Source organism: Bubalus kerabau, chromosome 15 (genome assembly GCF_029407905.1).
Source record: "Bubalus kerabau isolate K-KA32 ecotype Philippines breed swamp buffalo chromosome 15, PCC_UOA_SB_1v2, whole genome shotgun sequence".
Classification (NCBI taxonomy): domain Eukaryota; kingdom Metazoa; phylum Chordata; class Mammalia; order Artiodactyla; family Bovidae; genus Bubalus; species Bubalus kerabau.
This window is the reverse complement of record NC_073638.1, coordinates 55,322,353-55,340,439: the sequence shown is the minus strand read 5'-3', so window position 1 is coordinate 55,340,439 and position 18,087 is coordinate 55,322,353. Positions and strand designations below refer to the sequence as shown.

The following is an 18,087-nucleotide window of genomic DNA, read 5'->3' as shown; positions in this document are numbered from 1 at the left end:
CCAGGTTACCCTCTTCCTCAGCTCAGCTCTTTAAAATCCCACCGTGCCCTCCCTTGTCCAGTCTGCTGCTGCACCGCTCCGCTTCGGCCCCGCCCTCTCCGAGGTAGAGTCCACGTTCCGCAGAGTTCCGCTCTTTTCCCGCTCTCGGATTGGCTCCAGCTGCCCGACGGCGCGGGACCTGAGCCGGGTTGGGGTAGGAGCGGAATCTGGAGCTCGCCCCGCCCCTTGCTTGTAGCTCGGGTGGGCGGGGCCTCATACTGATCCCGCCCCTACTCGGGAGGGGCCGTGCTGGCCAGCGCTCAGGCACTGAGCGGCGCTACACCGGCTGCTCGGCTCGGGCTCAGACTGCAGCTCCAGTGGGAGTGGGCGGTGGGGATGACAGCGGCGGTGGCAGCGGCTGCGGTGCGGGACTAAGCGAGAGGCGAGCGAGCCGAGGAAAGAGGAGGAAGTATAGCCGCGGCCCGGAGCTCTGGAGTCAGCTGCCGCGCCGTGGACCGCCCCATATTGCGGAGCCAGCCGAGTCCGGACCTAGAAAGACTTCCCGGCCGGCTCCGGCCGCCGCGGCTCCGCGCTCCTCGCCGGCGCCCTGCCCTGCCCCGCCTGCCCCAGCCCCGGGTTCTGGCGGGACGCTCCCTGCTCCGCGGTCCGGGACGTGTAGTCCGGACGCTCCGAACCCCCGACCCAGATCCAGTGCACCGGGACGGGACGCTCCTGGCCCACCATAAGGTTCCAGGGTTACGGGCTCGCTCACAGCCTTTCTGTAGTGTGTGTCGGAGCCCCCAGCCCTTCGGCCAGAGTTAAGGCGGAGTGCACCCCAGCCCCCTGATTGAGTGCAAAGGAGTCCGGACGCCTCCAGACTCTGGTTCCCCGAAACCCGGACCTTCTGCCGCCTCTGACACGGTACTTCGGACTTGGGATCCGTGCGAAAGTCCAGGAAGCCCCGGCCTGGTCCAGAGCCCCGTGAGGGGTCCCAGGCGGGCTGGACAGTCAGACTGAGCCAGACTGTGCTGGTGCTGCGAGCCGAAGCTGCCACCTTCCTGCCGCCCAGACGAGGAGCTGAACGCTTGCCCCGAAGAGAACACAAGAGAGAGCCGAGAGCTGCAGGTGAGAGAGCCCCGGATGCCGAGCAAAGGCGGCCTCCGACCCCATCCTGGCAGCTCCGAGGCCACCTGCGGGTGTGCACGGGGCATTAGCTGCAGCTGGAACTGACTAGGAGCGGGGCGCGGGAAAGGGAGGAGAAAAGGGGAGAAAACGGGCACTTATTGAGCGCCCATTGTGTGCGGGTCCGCGCCCCACCCTTGCGCAAAGGATCCCTCAAATGGCTCACTCCCACTGCGTGTGATCAAAGGTGGTGTGTGCTGTTAAGAGCGCTCACAGATGGGGAAACTGAGGTTCATCAGGGTTGATTGACCCTGCTCTTTTTTACTCTGGTGCTGAGACTGGGGAGGAGTGTTAGGCTGGAAAGGGAGAGGAGCAGAGAATGGAGAGGAAAAGAAAGGAAGTGCATAGCTGCCAGGCAGGAGGTGGGGGGGAGGGGTCAAGGTGGGGCCACTGGGCCCTCGGAGAGCTGATCCTGAGGCTGGGAGGTGGTCTTTCCCTCCCACACCGTTGTCATGTCACCTCCCAGGAAAGGTGACCCAGAGTTGAAAGCAGAAATGGGAAGCTTACCAGTTTCACAGCTTCCCTCCCTGACATCTGCCCCGTCCCCTGTGTGCCAGGATCCAGCGTCTCTAAGAGGCTAGGCGGTCCTGAGACGCTGCTTATCTGCTAGGAGAACACACCATAGAGGTCCCCAAGTCAAAGCCTGTCAGAGCTGAAGGAGATGAGGCCCTCAGCACTCACCCGGCGCACATGCTGAACATTGGAAAGGGGGACACTGAGGCCTGGGAACAAGGGGGTACCAATTGTTGAGGTCCTAAAACAAGTGACAGGTTGAGCCAGAAGTACACTTGAGAAGAACCTTCCCAGACATCCTTCAAGGTATCCACTCTGCTTCCCTGGTTAGCGTCTTCTCAATGGGTGGCTGGGGTTTTCCCACCCCAGATGTAAGGTCTCAGTGACCACATGTGAGGCTGTTGTGAGAATCCATGTGGTTGGTGCTGGGGCCTGAGACAGATCAGCAGCCCCACAGCCTCTGGCCCAGACCTCAAGTCTGACCGCAGCCTCTCCGGGGCAGGGGAATCTGCAAGACACCTCTGGTCTGGGAGGGCAGGGGTTTGCACAGGTTCCCAGGGTTGGGGCTGCCGGGGCGAAGGGCACAGTCCCAGGGGCCGGATTCCCAGGCAGGGGTCCTGTTGCCTCCTGGGGTTGTGCACGGAGAAGGATGTTGTGAAAGAGTGCTTGGCGTGGACTCCGTGGGCTCTTGTTCTTGGTGGGAAGGGAACGTGGCCTCAATAGGAGCCCTGGTGGCCTTGGCTGGGACTTGTTAACCCCTGCTGTGCCCAGCTTCCTGGAGTCAAGGGGAAACCACCTTGGAAAGCCCCTGGGAGGTAGGGGAGAGTGGAGAGGTCAGCTGAAGACTGGAAGCTCTCAGTCTCTGGGGGTGAGTGTTTGGGGGACCTGGAAGAGAAAGTAACTGAGGGGCTTGGGATTCCCAGCCCCCACCTTCCCTGGGGGTTCAAATGCTCATAATAATCCCGCATCTAAACAAAGCTCCTCTTTGATGAGATAATCTCACACCTGTGATCTCATTTCATGGTGGAGTAGAAAGGATCTGGAACACAGTGAGGCAGAAGACACTGGGGTGCCCCCCAGGGGCCTCTTGGAGGCATCCGTGGCTCCACGCCTCACCTGTAAAATGGAGTCAAGGCAGGTGATGGGTTACCTGCTCAGAGAGTAGGGCCATCTCGCCCAGCCCACTGTCAAGTGTTAAAGAGTGGTGTTTGCCAAGACGGGGCTTGTTGCTAATGGCTACCTTGTGTGGGAAACTGAGGCTCAGAGAGGTGAAACCATCTGCGCAGAGCCTTGGAGTTTGCTTCAGGAACTGAGTGCTGACTGTGTACCAGATGCCCTGGAAGGTGTCCGGATGGAGAAGGCATTGTGGGGACTAGCACTCCATGGGACAGGCTGAGTGCACGGGCAGACAGCAGTGAGTCACACCAGGCAGCAGAAATCTGCTCTGATTCCTCCCACTGGCCATGTGGTGTTGGGCAAGTCACTTCACTCCTCTGAGCCCCAGCTGCTTCTCTGTGAATTAGAACTCCTCTTTTACAAGGTTGTTGTGAGGTTTAAATGAGGTATGAATATACAGCACATGGCCAGATAGCTATTTCCTTCCCTGTAAGAAAAGGAAGCTTGAATTTTTGACCAGGAAAGCCAGAGAAATTCTCAGACTTGCCTTGAGTAGGAATGGAGGCTACTGTTGCAGGTTCACAGACCTGGATTTGCTCAGCTGTAAGGGTCAGGATCCCCTGGGCCACCGCCCTCATCCTATAACCCTTTTGAATCTGCTTCGGGGCCCTGGCAAGGAGGCTTTGGGTTCTGACCCCTCAACTCAGGGCTGCTGGCTCCCTTCAGGGTTGGGGGGAGTGGGTGTTCATTCCCTCTGGCCCATTGTCTGGCCTCCCTAGCCACAAAGGTGCAGTAAATAATTTATGGCTCCCCTTGCTGGGAGGCAGCTTGGAGGAATTGATTGCTCTGTGTTCAGCTGGGTTTCTGAACCCCACCAGAGGAGGCAGGTTGTTCCTGTCAGTGCTAGATCAAGTCTTAGATATGGCAGAAAGGGGCAACAGGAAGAAAGTGACCTGTTATCAACCCCAGCTCTCTTAAAGGGGGCAAGGTGGGCCTGCAGGAAACAATGGAAACCAAGCTAGATGAACAAGGATCAAGCTGTTGGGCTCCTGATTCCAAATGGGTCAGGAGGGGTGGCTGGGAGAGGCTCCTGGGGACCAGAATATCCTGGAAGGCTTTGTCAAGGAGAAAGGTGTCTAGACAGGGGCTAGAGGCAACTTGCTGTAGAGAGTAGCGGTCCTGACATCAGCTCAAGGTTGAATTCTGGCTGTGCCACTTATTGTGTAACTGTGAGCAAGGCACCTGCCCGGCCAGGCCTCTGCTCCCTCCTCTGTAAAATGAGGTTAGCTACAGGTAACTGTGAGGTCATATACATAAAGATGGCCTGATAGGCATTTAATGAAAGAGTGCCTTGCTGTGAAGGTGGTCTAATGGCGGGAAAGATGAGCTGGTGTAATAAGCAGGGAGGTGGGGAGAACTTAGAGTGGTGATGAATCTGTGGGGTCAGAGAAGGGTGTGAATAAGAGGGGTGGGTGGCCAGATGGTGGAGGGCCTTGAATGCCAGACAGAATTCACACTGCAGAAAGCATCACAGGGCCCCATTGAGAACCCTCTGTGACTCCTTCTTACCAGTAAGATGGAGACTAGACCTCTTCGTGTGTTCAAGGTCTTGCCCACCAAAGCCACTGCATGGACCCCTGGTCATTGCTCACCACTGTTTCCTAAACACATCACGTGTGGCCCCTTTGTTTATGGGGTTCCTCCCATCATCCATGGGCTTCCCTGATAGCTCAAAGGGTAAAGAATCTGCCTGCAATGCAGGAGACCCAGGCTTTGATCCCTGAGTTGGGAAGATCCCCTGGAGAAGGGAATGGCAACCCACTCCAGTATTCTTGCCCAGAGAAGTCCATGGCCAGACCATGGGGTCGCAGAGAGTCAGACACTGAGTGACTAACACTTTCACTTTTCTTTCCCATTGTCCATACCATCCTCCGCTCTGCCCACTTCCCCATCAGTCAAGGCCCAATTCAGAACATAAATCCCCACCATCCCCCCACCCCCCACTGAGAAACATTCTTGGATTACCCAAGCCTCTGGTCACACTGCCTCTAAATCTTTCACACTTCATAGTAATAGTATAAACAATTCCTACAATTGCATCCAACTTTACAGTCGGTAAAATCCACACTCATTTGCTACTACTGTAATGGTGATATGAGCAATTGCTAATGCTCTTGAGTACTTGTTCTGAGCTAGACATGGTGCTGCTTTACAGACCCTCTCATTCACAACGCTGGGAGGAAGCTACTGTTATGCCCCAGAAACTAGGGCTCAGAAAGGCCCCTTGTCTTGCCCAAGGTCACACAGCTAGATGGTGGGAGAAGTCAGGAGTGCGCTGTTATCTGCGACTGAACAGACAGCACAGCAGCTCTTAGATGTCCTGCCTCTTCAACTCCACCCTAGTACCTCGAGAGCAAACGGCACATGTAAAAAGCCTGGAAAGGGTCCTTCCTCCCAGGGCTAGGGAAGGGCAGTGCTGGGCTGAGCAGGGGGCCCTGGACCCTGCACTGGCTGGCTGTATGAATTGGGGTGAATCAGACCCATCTGTGGTCCTGTTTCCCCGGGTCTATGGGGAGGGGAGTGGGGTATCCAAGCTTCCAGAGCTCCAGCCTTCTGCAGTGTCCTTTGTGACCCTGGAAGGTAGGGGAGGAGACCACAGCATCAGAGCCAGAGGATGTGGTACGATGGGCGGCTGTGATTTTTGGCCCAGGCGCTGTCTGGACCAGCAGGCTCTGTAGTTAGCCGCTGCCTCCTCCCCCTGAAGGAGGGAGGCGGCCTGGGCTGCTGGAGCATGGTCATTAACTGGGCCGAGACGACCCTGTGATTGGGAGCCGGCTGGGCCAGGCCAGGTTGGCAGGGCTGGAAGCAGGCGGGCCTGGTCACAGTGGGGTCACTGGCGGGGCAGCTGGCTGAGCAGCTGCCTCTCCTCCCTTTGCAGCCTCCAGGGCGGGACCCACGGGGCACCAGAACTTTGTCAGCCAAGGCTTGCCCTTCTTCCTGTGGTGGTCGTGGGAGTGGAGCAATCAGGAAGCGAGCCAGGCCTGAAGATGTCTCCTTCTAGAAGCTTCCAGGACTCCTCCTCTGCAGATCCACAGCCCTTACTTGCCTGCTGTGGTCTGTGGATTGGGTTTATGTAGGTCTGCTTCCCTTGCTAGCCAGTCAGAAGCAGATTCTCTGCCACCCAATTCTCCCCCTGCTCCCAGAGTGCCTGGCACAGAGTGGGTGCCTCTACCCTGTCCCAGGAGAGCCAGTGTAAGCTGCCCCTTAGGCAAGTTACTCAATCTTTGTACCTCTGTTTCCGTCTCTATAAAATGTCACCGGTAATCACAGTGTTGCAGGGGTTAAATGAGACGATGGGAGGCAGGTGCCAGGCCTGACACACAGACTCCGGCAGCATGAGTCCCCTTGCCCGTCCCCCCAGTTGCTTCGTGATCAAGTGACTCAGTAAGAAGCTGATGGAAGAGCCCAGCCACTGAAGCTGGGAGGGAGGGTGTGCCAATCAGCAGGGAGGGCTTCGTCCAGGAGGATGCTTTGCCACCTGGGGAGGACTCTGGCAGATCGAATTTGGAGAACTGCCATTCCCACCACCCTCCCAGTAGGTAGGCCAAGTTCTAGGCAGAGATCAGGACCAGGAGGGATGTCCAGGGACCTGGTCCTTCCCAGACCTTCACAGCAGGAATGACCCAGTTGGGAGGAGCCGTCTGGAGTCCAGGTAGCAGATGCTGAGCAGAATGAATCGTTCCTTTAAGGGAAGCAGTGTTCATTTGGTCTCCCTCTCCCTCTGCATGCACACATGATTACATGTTACAAAACATAACATGACTGGAGATTTTGGTCCGTGGGGGGAACAGACATTCAACAAGTAAACACAGATACAAAACCTCCAAATTGTGAAGACTGAGCTCCCAAGGCAGGGACCGATCCCATGGACATTTGTGGATGGTTAGAGGGCAACGCTCAGATCACAGCCCAAGTGCACACTTTCTAGCCATGTGACTTGGGCAAGTGATTTAACCTCTCTGGGTCTCAGTTTCTCCATCTGTAAAATGGGAACAGTTATAGTTGTGGTGAGGATTAAATGCATTATTCATGTAAAACACTCAGAAAAATGCCTGGCACATAATAAGCACTCAGTGCATATGTGCTGTTGTTGCCTGTATCTTGAGCACCTACTGGAGTCAAAGAATAGGTGCTCAGCATGGACGTAGGAAATGAGTCCCAGGCACAGGGCAGCTGCCCTGGATAGTGAATGAATATGCGGCCTCCTCAGGAGGGGAGCACACAGAAGCAGTGACAACACACAGTGTGGCAGAGGCCAGGGGCTGGGTTTGCTCAGTGCAGGGCAGAGATGGAGTCCGGAAGGGCTTCCTGGAGGCGGTGCTCCTGGAACTGCATTGAAAAGTATCACTTAACACGCATACACGCACACTCACCTTGGTATCGCTGTGCGGGCAACAGTAGGCACAGGCTCAGAGAGGAGTGGTTCCTGTCCAGGAGGAGTCCCTGCCTGGGCAGACCCTGGGTCTGCTGGACTCCACAGGCCTCCATCTTCCCCCTGCCCCACGCTGTCTCACCATCCGTGACATCCTGCTTGAGGGCACCAAGGAGGCAGGTGGGAGGAAGTGTGGGTCGAGGTTTGAGAGCCTCAGCTCTTCCCAGGCCTGGGACCAAATCTCCAACAGAAAAGAATAAACAGGCCTTGCTTGGAGATCTTTTATCTTCTTGCTCCCAAAGCACACCCACCGGCAGAGGTGGTCTTCCAGCGTTAATCCTACAGCTGTTTAGCTTTTGAATGAGTGAACTCTATGTAAAAGAAAAAAAGGCCTTGAAGAATTTGCCTCACCCTCCCACCCAGGAGGCTCAAAGAGAAACTTTTCTTCCACTGACAAAGGAGCCAGGACCCCCCAAGTATCTTTTAAAAAGTTCACCCCAGAGGCACCCTAAAATCAGGGTCCCCTCACACTGCCTGAACTCACAGCTGATGGTGGGCCCTAAGGACACGACCTTGGCCCTTATATTTTGCCTGGTTTTTGCCTCTCTTGTAAAAGGAGGTCAGAGTAACAAAGCCCTTCTTCCCTTTATAAGGTGTGGGGTGGAAGAAGTTATAGTGAGCATCTGGGCCCATGGCTCTCAAATTTGCTGTACACACTAGAATCACTGCAGAAACTTTTAAAAGTTCTGCCTGGTCCCTGCTCCTGGGGCAAGACCTACACAACAATAGTTTTTAAAGCTCCCCAGGTGACGTCAAAGCACAACCAAGACTGAGAACCACCTGGCTACCCTCTGCAGCATGCCTCCTATTGCATCCCTGGGTGATACCCGTACATCCCTGAGACAAGGAGCTCGTTGCTTCCAGGGTATTGCCCTCCCTGGAGAAACAGGGACTGGAAAGACTTTGCAATCTGATAAACCTAGATTCCAACACCCCTCTGATCCCTGCTTGAGTATCTTCTCTGAGCCTCAGTGTCCTCATCTGAAAACAGAAATAACATCTCTCTCTGAAAGGACCGTAGAGACCAAATGAGGCCATGTGCAGGAAGCACCAGTGTGGCACTGGCCATGCCAGCAGTGTGCTGTAGAAGGTCACAGACAGTGGCAGAGCCTGCTGGATTCAGACCCTGGGCTCCCCCTGCATTGCTCTTTCTACTGGCCCAGCCACCTGAAGCTGGGTCTCGGAGACGGAGGCTGGCGTGGGGAGAGATCAGCAGCCAGTCTTGGGGCCCTTCCCATCCCCCTTCTCTCTAAGAGATAAGACAAGGCAGCAAGCATTTTGTCTTGCTTGGTTTTGTTTTAATGGCCCAAGAGTCAAGCTCTCCTTAACAATGAAGCCTTGTCTGAATCTGCTTGTTTTTCCAACCCGGACACCCAGTTGCACTGCCTGCTTGGGGCCCTGTCCCACCTGGGAGAACTAAAGAATGCCAGAGGTTGTTTTTTTTTTTTCCATCTCTGGGAGGGTACTGGGGAGACATTGGAGGCCTCTGTGTGGCCCTCACCAATAATTGACCCCATTTAAGTCAGCTGCCTCTGTTGAAAGCCAATCCAAGAAAATTATTTCAGGGAAGTTACCAGGATGGGTTTCAGAAGCAGAGAAAGTCACATTTGAGCCCTGGCTTTGTCACTTACTGGAAATACAACCCTGGGAGAGTCATTTCAGCTGTGCTTTTTGAGCACTGGTGTTCTCTTCTGTAAAATGCGCAAATAGGATGTGCAACGTCCTTGGGGAGGTTCTGAGAAGTGAATGAAGTGCTTGGTGTATAGTTCACAGTGCCTAGCGTGTCATGAGTGCTCACACTGGCCGTGGCTGACCTCACTGAACTCTGCCTCCTGCCTTCATGGCCCAGTCCTGCTCCCTGATCCCAACCTGCTCTGAGTGCTGGCCCGGGCTGAGAGAGCGGAGGACTGCACACTTAGTAACATGCCCCCCTGCAAACCCCTATTATGTAATCATTTGTTCCAGCACATTTAGAGGGGACTCTGAGGGGGAAAGAAAGACTGCCAAAAGGGGTCACTGGCAACAGTACCTGGTCTCCTCTGCTCTGGCTCAGCAAGGGAGGGTGTATGAGCCCAGAGTGAGCTACTCAGACAACGGGGTGTGGCAAACCAGCAAAGGGAGCACAGCTGCAGGGGGCCGGTTCCTGCCCAGGGCTGCAGGTGCCCCAGGAGGAAGTGGTCAGCTATCAGGACAGAGGCTCTGTCCTGCAGGAGAGGGACCCAGGTAACCCAGGAGCCCCAGTGGTGGAATAAAACTTCCACTCCCTTCTTTCCTCCAGTGTCCCATTGGGGTTTCCCACTGGGTGAACCTCCCGGAAACCAACAGCAGATAACTCAACACCTCAGCCTCCAGGGGCCCCGATGCAAAGTGGGCTGGGCCCAGAGAGGCAAACAACAAACGCAAGGCTTTCAGGTAAAACCTATGAGGTGCTCTGGACTCACCCTCCAAGGGATACAGTTTAGGGCTCATCTTTGATACTTGAGTTTATCCCTCTCAAAGGGGATCTCAGCCCCCACCCCAGAGCATCCCATCTTCCACAGTCCTCTCTGAGAGGAGTGCTGGGGGCACCCATCTTTCTATTTCTGCCAAATTTCCACCACCTCTTTGAGACTGGTGCTCAGGCCCCTGGCCGCCATCCCCACCACTTGGCCCAGCTCTGCTGCCACTGGTCCTCAGAGGACCTAGCTGTGAGTTTCCAGCGTGTGTCTCTGTCCCTTTTGGTCAGGAAGCATGGAATAGTGGTTAGAATACAGGCTCTAAAACCGGACTTTCTCCTGAAATCCTGACTCTGCTGTAATATGGCTGGGGGACTAACCACCGTGTCCCTAACCTCCCTGTGCCTGGGTTTCCTCGTCTTTGAACTGGGAATAGCAGAGAGTACCTCAGAGGGTTGTTGTGAGGATTGATGAGTCAATGAATGGAAAGTGCCTGGGACGGTGCCTGGTGAGCAGGAAGTGCCCAGGAAATAACGGTCTTTACCATTATCACAAATAAGACAGTGGGAGCCAGAACTCACGATGCGGCTGGACCTTTAATGAGAGGCTGGGGACCGTCACTGCCCTCAGTCTAGACTCTGCCCCGGTGACGAGGGCTGTGACCGTTCCCCACAGCCTGACCCCGCTGTGGACACTTACCTGTCAGTTACCTCCCCCCGCCCCCCCGCCACGTCCTCCCCTGCAAATCATGTCCTGTGAGAAGTGGCCTCCAAGGCTCAGTGTCTGATAGCAGTCGCCAGTCCCCCGCAGATACCGAGGGATGACCGTAATCAAATAACTGATTTAATGTGATAAATGTCCAGGGTGTTTTGAAAATCAAAATGGATATTTGTTTGTTTTTTTTTTCTGCTTGAGAATAAATGGCTTATTTGTCAAAAAAAAAGAGAAAAAAGCAGTTGGATGAGATGTCCCCAAGTTCTACCACCAAGTCTGCATGAAGAGCTGGGAGGAAGAAGACTTGGGTGTCGCCACCCTGGAGAAGCCCCAAGGCTGGGGTGGCAGGGAATGGTTAGGGTGTGGGGCAAGTCTCTTCCTCACAGGGCAGGGCAGGCAGCTCTGAGCAGGATGCAAGCCAAAACACAGGAGCTCGGAAGAGAATGAGAGAAGCCGGGGGGCTTCATGGAGAAGGGGGCATTTGAAATGAATCTTAAAAGATAGGCTAGGAACTCTACTGGTCTGAATTGGGTGGGAAGGGTGTTCTAGGAAGAGGAAGCATAAGGCTCGGAGGCGTGGCCCTAGGGTCTGCAGCAAGCAGAGCGCGAGGAAGATGCTCCGGGGTAGAATGATGCTCCAGGGTGGAATGATGCTCTGGTGACACACATGGCTTCTGGAATCAGACAGACATGCGTTTGAATCCCTGCTCAGTTTCTCATTGAATTATTTCTTATTCTTTGACTGTGGGCAAGTGGCCTGGCTGCTCTGGCCCTTTGCTTCCCCAGCAGTGGAACAGGGCTAAGCCCTCCCAGGGCCCGGTAGTGACTCGGAGATTGCTGAGCGTGGTTGGAGGAGCCAAGCCTCCCCTTCACTTGTTGCTGCAGAGGAGGCAGGGACCTCGGGGCTCACCCTGTCCCATGCCTCTTCCCCCTAGGTCAGGCTGCAGGTAGCTTCCAGGGTGGTCTTACCAGGGACAGCCTTATCTCAGGAGTCAGGCAAAGGCTACGGGGAGGCTGGCGCCAGATGAGCTCAGGTGCATAGTCAGACAGAAGATGTATTGGGCCATATTGCGTGGAAAGTGTCTGGAGGCCTTTGGGGCGTGGCGTTGTGGGGACAGCAGGGCAGTCCTAGAATGCAGAGCCCTCTCCTTAATAGCTGGCCACCACTGAGCACTCCCTCTTCTCCCGGATGAAAATCTCCTACAGACTGAGGAGGAGCAGCGAGATGCCAAGGGTGGATGTGGTCGTGCCTTGATCTCTTTGCAGCCCAGCTCTGCCTCTTTAGAGCTTTGAAGACACTGGGTAAGTTACTTACACTTTCTGAGCCTCAGTTGCCCACCTAGAAAGTAAGGGTAAACAGAAGAAAATGGTAGCCACACTTACCTTCCAGGTCTGTTTTGAAGCTAAAATGAATTCATGGATGAGATGCGTGCATGCGTGTTAAGTGACTTCAGTTCTGTCCACCTCTTTGTGATTCCCTGGACTGTAGCCTGCCAGGCCCCTCTGTCCATGGGCTTCTCCAGGCAAGAATACCGGAGTGAGTTGCCATGCCCTCCTACAGGAGATCTTCCCGACCTAGGGATCAAATCCACATCTCTCATGTCTCCTGTATTGGTGGGAGGGTTCTTTACCACTACCGGCACCTGGGAAGCCCTGATGGATAAGATAGCATCTTGTATTTTTAAAAAATATTTATTTATTTGGCTGCTCAGGATCTTCCTTGCATCATGTGGATCTTTCATCGCGATGAATGGACTCTCTCTAGATGTGGCATTTGGGCTTAGTTGCTCCACGTCGTGTGGATCTTAGTTCCCTGGCTGGGCATCCAACCTGTGTCCCCTGCATTGCAAGGCAGACTCTAACACTGGACCACCAGGGAAATCCAAGCATCTTGTATTTTAGAAGAGACTCCACAACCACTTTCATCCTGTTTCCTTTCTACCTGTACTGTCCGCTTCTAATGCTGCTTCAGGAAGTTCTTTCTTGTGTCTAACTTAAGTCCACCATGCTGCAATTGGAACCTCCTTCCTTTTGCTGAGGCCTGTGCAGAAGCAGGCTGAGCCCATTCTGTACAGAAATGTGCCCATCAGTACCTGCAGTGAGTGAGGCAGGGAACAGCAGAGCAACTGGGTGTTGTTTTCAACCTCTGTCTTGGGAGCCCAGTTGTCAATGGCCAGTGCCTTCTGACCAGCATGATGTGGGGGTGGGTGCCTCATCTTGACTGTTTTCACTGTTCTTCCTCTCTGGGTTTTATCCATGCTCCAAAACGGGGACCCAGGGGTAGTGGAGAGTGCTCTGGGCTAGGTCTTGAAGGCCTGGGTCCCAGCACCCACTTGACTCCTGACTTGCTGTGTGGCCTGAAGCCGGTTAGCAGCCTCTCTGGGCCACAGTAGGTCTATGAGGATGTCTGTGCCCAGGGTCCCAGATGTCTCCAGTAAAGATGGATACAGTTCTGCTGAAGCCCCCCTTTCTGTTTCTCATTTACCTAGGCTCCCACCACCCTGGGAAGTCAGTAAATTAGGGTCCTGCTGATGGCAGTGGTGGTAGGAGCTGAGCTCACCCCTCAGGCCGGGGCTTCCGAGAGCAGGAGGGGCACGTTTAAGGTTAGACAGGGAGTGGGGATGGGGGGATTCCTGGTGGGTAGGGCAGCACCTGCCTCCTCAAACAGGGATTTTGAGAGCCTGGATTTCCTCCTACCCACCTAAACTCATCCCACAAAAGGTCAGTTATATTTGTCGAGTCCCTCCTCTGAGCAGATCCTTTCCCACGTGAGGTCTGTCTACGTTAATCTCTCTTTTGTGGGTGGGGTAACTCAAGGCTCAGAGAGATGAGGTGACTGGCTTGTCAGTGGGACCAAGGAGCCATGGGGCTCTTGATTCTGCCTAGCCCCTACCCCCATTCACACCAGGCCAGGCATCTAGGTCCTCAGCAGAGGAGGACCACAGGGGTTGTCATGCGTGAGGCCGTTTCCAGTCTGGGAGGGCACTGCATGGGCTGTGGGAGGTTGCCCAGGGCTCCTGGGACTGCCCTTTCCCTGGGAAGAAGTTGGTCAAGGAGGTAGAGGGATCGGGAACCCAGGAGTTCTGGGTTGCAGCTAGTTCTCAATGCTCCTGTGAACTTCAGTGTTTGTTTTCCTGGAGGATCAAGACTGATTTCTCTTTGGTTTTGATCACAGGATAGTTTACCTTTTACAAAGCAGTTTGCTATTCATGATGTCACCGAACCTTAGCGGCCCTCTGTGAGAGGCAGCGTGGGACTTGCTTGGGAGGGCCAGAGAGGGGGAGCTCTGGAGTCAGGCAAACCTGGGTTTTAATTCTGGCTCCCACCAACTTTCTGCCCTCAGGCATGTGAGTAACCAGCTGAGCCTCAATTTGCTCATCTGTAAAAGGGACAATCATTCCCCACCACAAATAGCAGCAGCTATCTTGCTGGCTGTGTGCATTAGATAAGGTCTGTAACCACTGGTCCAGTTCCTGGTGCAGAGTAGTACTTTAAGTGATTTTTTTTTTTTTAAATCTGCCCCACTTTTTGAATGGGAATGTGGAGGCTCAAAGAAGGAAGGTCACTTGCCTGAGGTCACATGGTGATTTAGCTTGGTCCTCCAGAATTCCTGTCTGTGGCTTTTTTCTCCAACACCTCCTTCACTATCCTCAAGTGACCCAATACTTCATTAGTCTATCCAGGTCTTCAATGTGTTACACTGTCCGACGAGGCCTGGTATCCCTTCCCCCCAGCGCCTAACAGCACTTACCTGGCACACAATAGGCACTTTCAAAATGTTTGTGGGGATTTCCCTGGCAGTCCAGTGGTTAAAACTCCATGCTTCCAGTGCTGGGGGGATGGGTTCCATCCCCAGGGAGCTAAGATCCCCATGCAGCTGAAGAAAAAAAGAAAAAAAAAAGTTTGTTCTGTGCATGAATATGTTGATGAGTTGGTATAAAAATGTAAAGTGTTAGTTGCTCAGTCGTGTCCGACTCTTTGCAATCCCATGGACTGTAGCCCGCCAAGCTCCTCTGTCCATGAAATTTTCCAGGCAAAGATACTGGAGTGGGTTGCCATTCCCTTCTCCAGGGGATCCTCCTGACCCAGGGATCAAACCCAGGTCTTCTGCATTGCAGGCAGATTCTTTCCATCCCAGCCTATTTTTTCAGGCAGCTAAGGCTTGTGTCCCTGGGGCTTCCTCCTACTTCCTGTTCCCTTTAAAAACAGCCGTCTAATAGTTTGGGTTGGAAACCTTTTCGAAAAGGAGTGATGGCTTCCTTTCCCTGCACGAGGCCCACGTGGTTAACTTCCTGGGATGGTGAACGCTGTGAACACTGACTGCTTTGCTCAGAGAGCCAAGACCAGCTGAGACCCCACAGGTTTCCTGCACCCCGTGACCCAGGACTGTTCACTTGTTCAACAACAGTTTCTGCCTTTGTGGGTTCCTGACTCTTCTCTCCCTGCCCACAGATCTGCCTCCAGTGGTCCAGCACCTCTTTCTCCTCCCCTCTTGCCCCTGTGTGTATTTCCTAATTTGCTGCTCCTACCAGTTGGGGACTGAGAAATGGGACAACTGAGCTTATTACTGAGCTTATTAGAATTGCTTCATTGATTCATTCACTCGTAGCTATTCAACTAGAAATTTTTGTCCCTGGGTCTTGCATCCATCATCTATCCATCCTGATTGAGGACCTCTGCAGTGGCTTGTGATCAATCAAGACATGACCACACCCTCCCAGGAGCACACACAGGTATATCATGATGTACACAGCACATGCCGGCCCAGGACTTTACAGTTTATAATCCACCTCTGCCTGCAGCACCACACTGCATTTTCACAGCAGCCCTGAGCATAGCATTATCTCTGTTTTGCAGACAATGGAAACTGAGCTCAGCTGGAGGAGGTCCCTTGCCCAGTGGTCAGCAGTGAGCACAGAACTTCAGTGGGAATTCAGGTCTCCAGCCTGGCCTGTTACCTCTTCCCTCTCCTGTGCTCCGTTTGCAAGCCCTGTGATGCCCTGTTCATTTACTGCTTCTGTCACAAAGCTGGGGCAGGATCATCTGCCTCTGGATCGGCCAGCGGGGAGTGTGGGCTTGCCTTTAGCATGCATACTAGTCCTGCAGTGGGCCTGGGCCCACCATCTGGTCCACACTGCCTGGACTGTGCTCTGCGGAGCCCTGATTCCCTGGGATGGTTCTGGGCCCCAGGACGCCTAGATTTGGGAAATGTAAGGTCACATAGCTCAGAGCAGGGCTTCTCAGGGCCTTTACTGTGTTGATGTGCACGAGGGATCCCCAGCCTGTGGCACAGGTGCCACCAGCCTTTCCCAAGCTTGCCTGAACACGCGGCTGCTTTGTTGCAGAGCAGGGTCTGGGGGCTGATAGCCTGGAGAAAACACACGGGAGAGCTGATCTGTATACCCTCACTTTCCAATTTGGCACAGAAGGCTTCAGCTAGAGCTTGTTTCTGCCCTGGGCAGCTTGCCTTTTGAGAGAGGATCTGCAGGAGGACCGTTTAGCCCCAGGAAAGAATTGGTAATAATGGTGGAGTTTCAGGCAACAGGAGGAAGTGAATGGTGGAGATATTTTGATTCTTTCATCCACCAAACACACATCTCTCAGACGTCTCCTGGGTGCCAGGCACACAGCCAGCGTTTGGAAATGCCAAGATGTGTCTGACTAAGAACCTTTCATTTCATTTCCTTGGGCCCACTAAGGGTTTTTAAAGAAAGACAAATACTAGCCCTAAAAGAAAGAAGTGTTTTTGTTTTTTATTGTTAGGGGTCTTCATGGGAGGTAGGTGGGTGATGCAGTTACTGCTGAGTTCAGTGGCTCTGTAGTCCCTGGTCCAGAGGTGGGTAAGGGAGACAGTTTCAGGAACATTTACCCTAGACAGAGTTAATATTGCTCCCATATTACAAATGAGGAAACTGAGGCTCAGAAGTCAAGTTGCTTACCCATTTTCACACAGAAGGAGTTCCTTGATGTTGTCAGGAGTGAGGGGAGGCTCAGAAGAGGGAAGGAGCACTTTCCTTGGGCTCTGTTGGCCTGAGCTGGGCTCAGGAATCTGGAGTTAGTCTCTGCACAGAAGAGCAGAGGTCACCTGGGGGTTGGAGGGGTAGACAGGCTCTGGCCAGCCGGGAAGGCCATTCTTGGAAAGGCAACAGCCTGGAGCACAGGTACAGAGGTGGCAACCGGGTAGGTTACACCTTCTGGACCCTGTGTAGAGCCTGGGGTGATGGAGGCAGAGGGAGGAGAGGTGGGATGTTGGAGATGGGGCTGGAGAAGCTGAGCAGCTCCCAAGGGTCCGAACACCAGCTGAGTGGGAGCACCTTGAGGGCCAAGCCATTCATCCCGGTGTCCCCAGCACCTGGCTGCTGCCGCCCGGAGGTTTGTGGACGGACTGGACTCTTCCATCGTGGGATCTTGGACGAGTCCTTTCCTGCTCTGGACCTTGCGTTGCTCTTGCTCATGGTTGGGCTCAAGGTCACCTAGCATGTCCCTTCCAGCTCTGAAGGGCTCTTGGGAATTCTTGGCATGTGTGCAGGGGAGGACCAGACTGTTTCTCCCCCAGCTTTGAGGTCTCCTGGGAAGCCCTAGCAGGGCAAGGGCCAGACATTTGCCAGGGCAGAGGTCAGGCTGACTCTGCTGGAGGAATTCAGTCCTCATTCTGTCTTCCTTTCAGCATCCAATCTGCTGAGCTCAGGATGAAGTGCCATGCTGTCCTCACAGATGGCTTTTCTAAGGCCCCAAACTGGGTGGCGGAGGGGAGTTGAGCTAGACAGGGGTTGCGGGTTGCCTGCATGAAGCAGCTTGGTGCAGGATAGGAAGCTCTGCTTCTTCCTTCTGTGTGAAAATGGGTAAGCTACTTGACTTCTGAGCCTCAGTTTCCTCATCTGTAAAATGGGAGCAATAGTAACTCCCACACTGGGCTTCTTTGAAGATTCAATGAGATAAAACTTGTGAAAGCATATAGTAAACTGACCCTCGCCCCCCACAGTCCCCCAGCCCTCTGGGGACTCACCCCTTTCCCAGAAGTGCTCCCGGGTGGCCACTCGCTAATCTCCATTCAGGCTTCTGTAGGGTATACTTTATCCAGGCCAAAGCTATCGGAGCCCATGAATTATGTACATGTTGCACAGGTAGGCCAGGCCTGCATGTTTGCACTCCTGTGTATGTGTGCCTTCTGACAGGAGGAAAAGCAGTGCTAGGTCCTGGGACCAGACACCACCCCTCCCAGCTGCACCCCAGAGGCCTGCAGAGTGTTGAGTCTGGCCCCTGGGAAAGGGTGGGGCATGTGTCAGAATGCTCCTTCCTCAACATTTCTTTTCTGCTCGCAGACTGGATTCAACAGGCTTCTCTTATCTGGGGGACTCTGGCCTGTGTCCCTGAGGGCAGAACAAGACTGTCACCCTCCCTCCCCTCTGCTTCCCAAGAGGTGTCAGTGGGAGCAACTCAGGTCTCTGGTGTGGCTGCTGCTTTATTTCAACAGGGCCTGGGATACCCCTCTGGGGGGCCTGCAGCCTGTCACACGGAGTGCTTGGTCAAAGCCACCTGTCCAGGATGGGGGCGCAGAAGTATAGGGCTGGGCTGCACCCAGCCTCCACTCCCCAAGAGCTCTGAGGGTCCCTCTCAATGCCCTTGTTCCTGAGTGGCTCCCAGATGGTGTTCTGGC

At 54.2% G+C, this 18,087-nt stretch overlaps 1 protein-coding gene across 3 annotated transcripts in view; it reads left to right on the top strand.

Moving 5' to 3' along the window:
• Positions 1 to 234: 234 nt before the first annotated feature.
• GDPD5 (glycerophosphodiester phosphodiesterase domain containing 5) overlaps positions 235 to 18,087 on the top strand; it is a 90,935-nt gene continuing 73,082 nt past the window's right edge. For 2 of the 3 annotated variants that reach the window (XM_055549107.1, XM_055549105.1), the window contains exon 1: positions 235 to 1,104. The gene's annotated coding sequence lies outside the window, so the exon portion shown is untranslated. Of the gene's footprint in view, positions 1,105 to 11,586; positions 11,733 to 18,087 lie in introns of all 3 variants that reach the window. The other variant, XM_055549106.1, reaches the window with a different exon arrangement.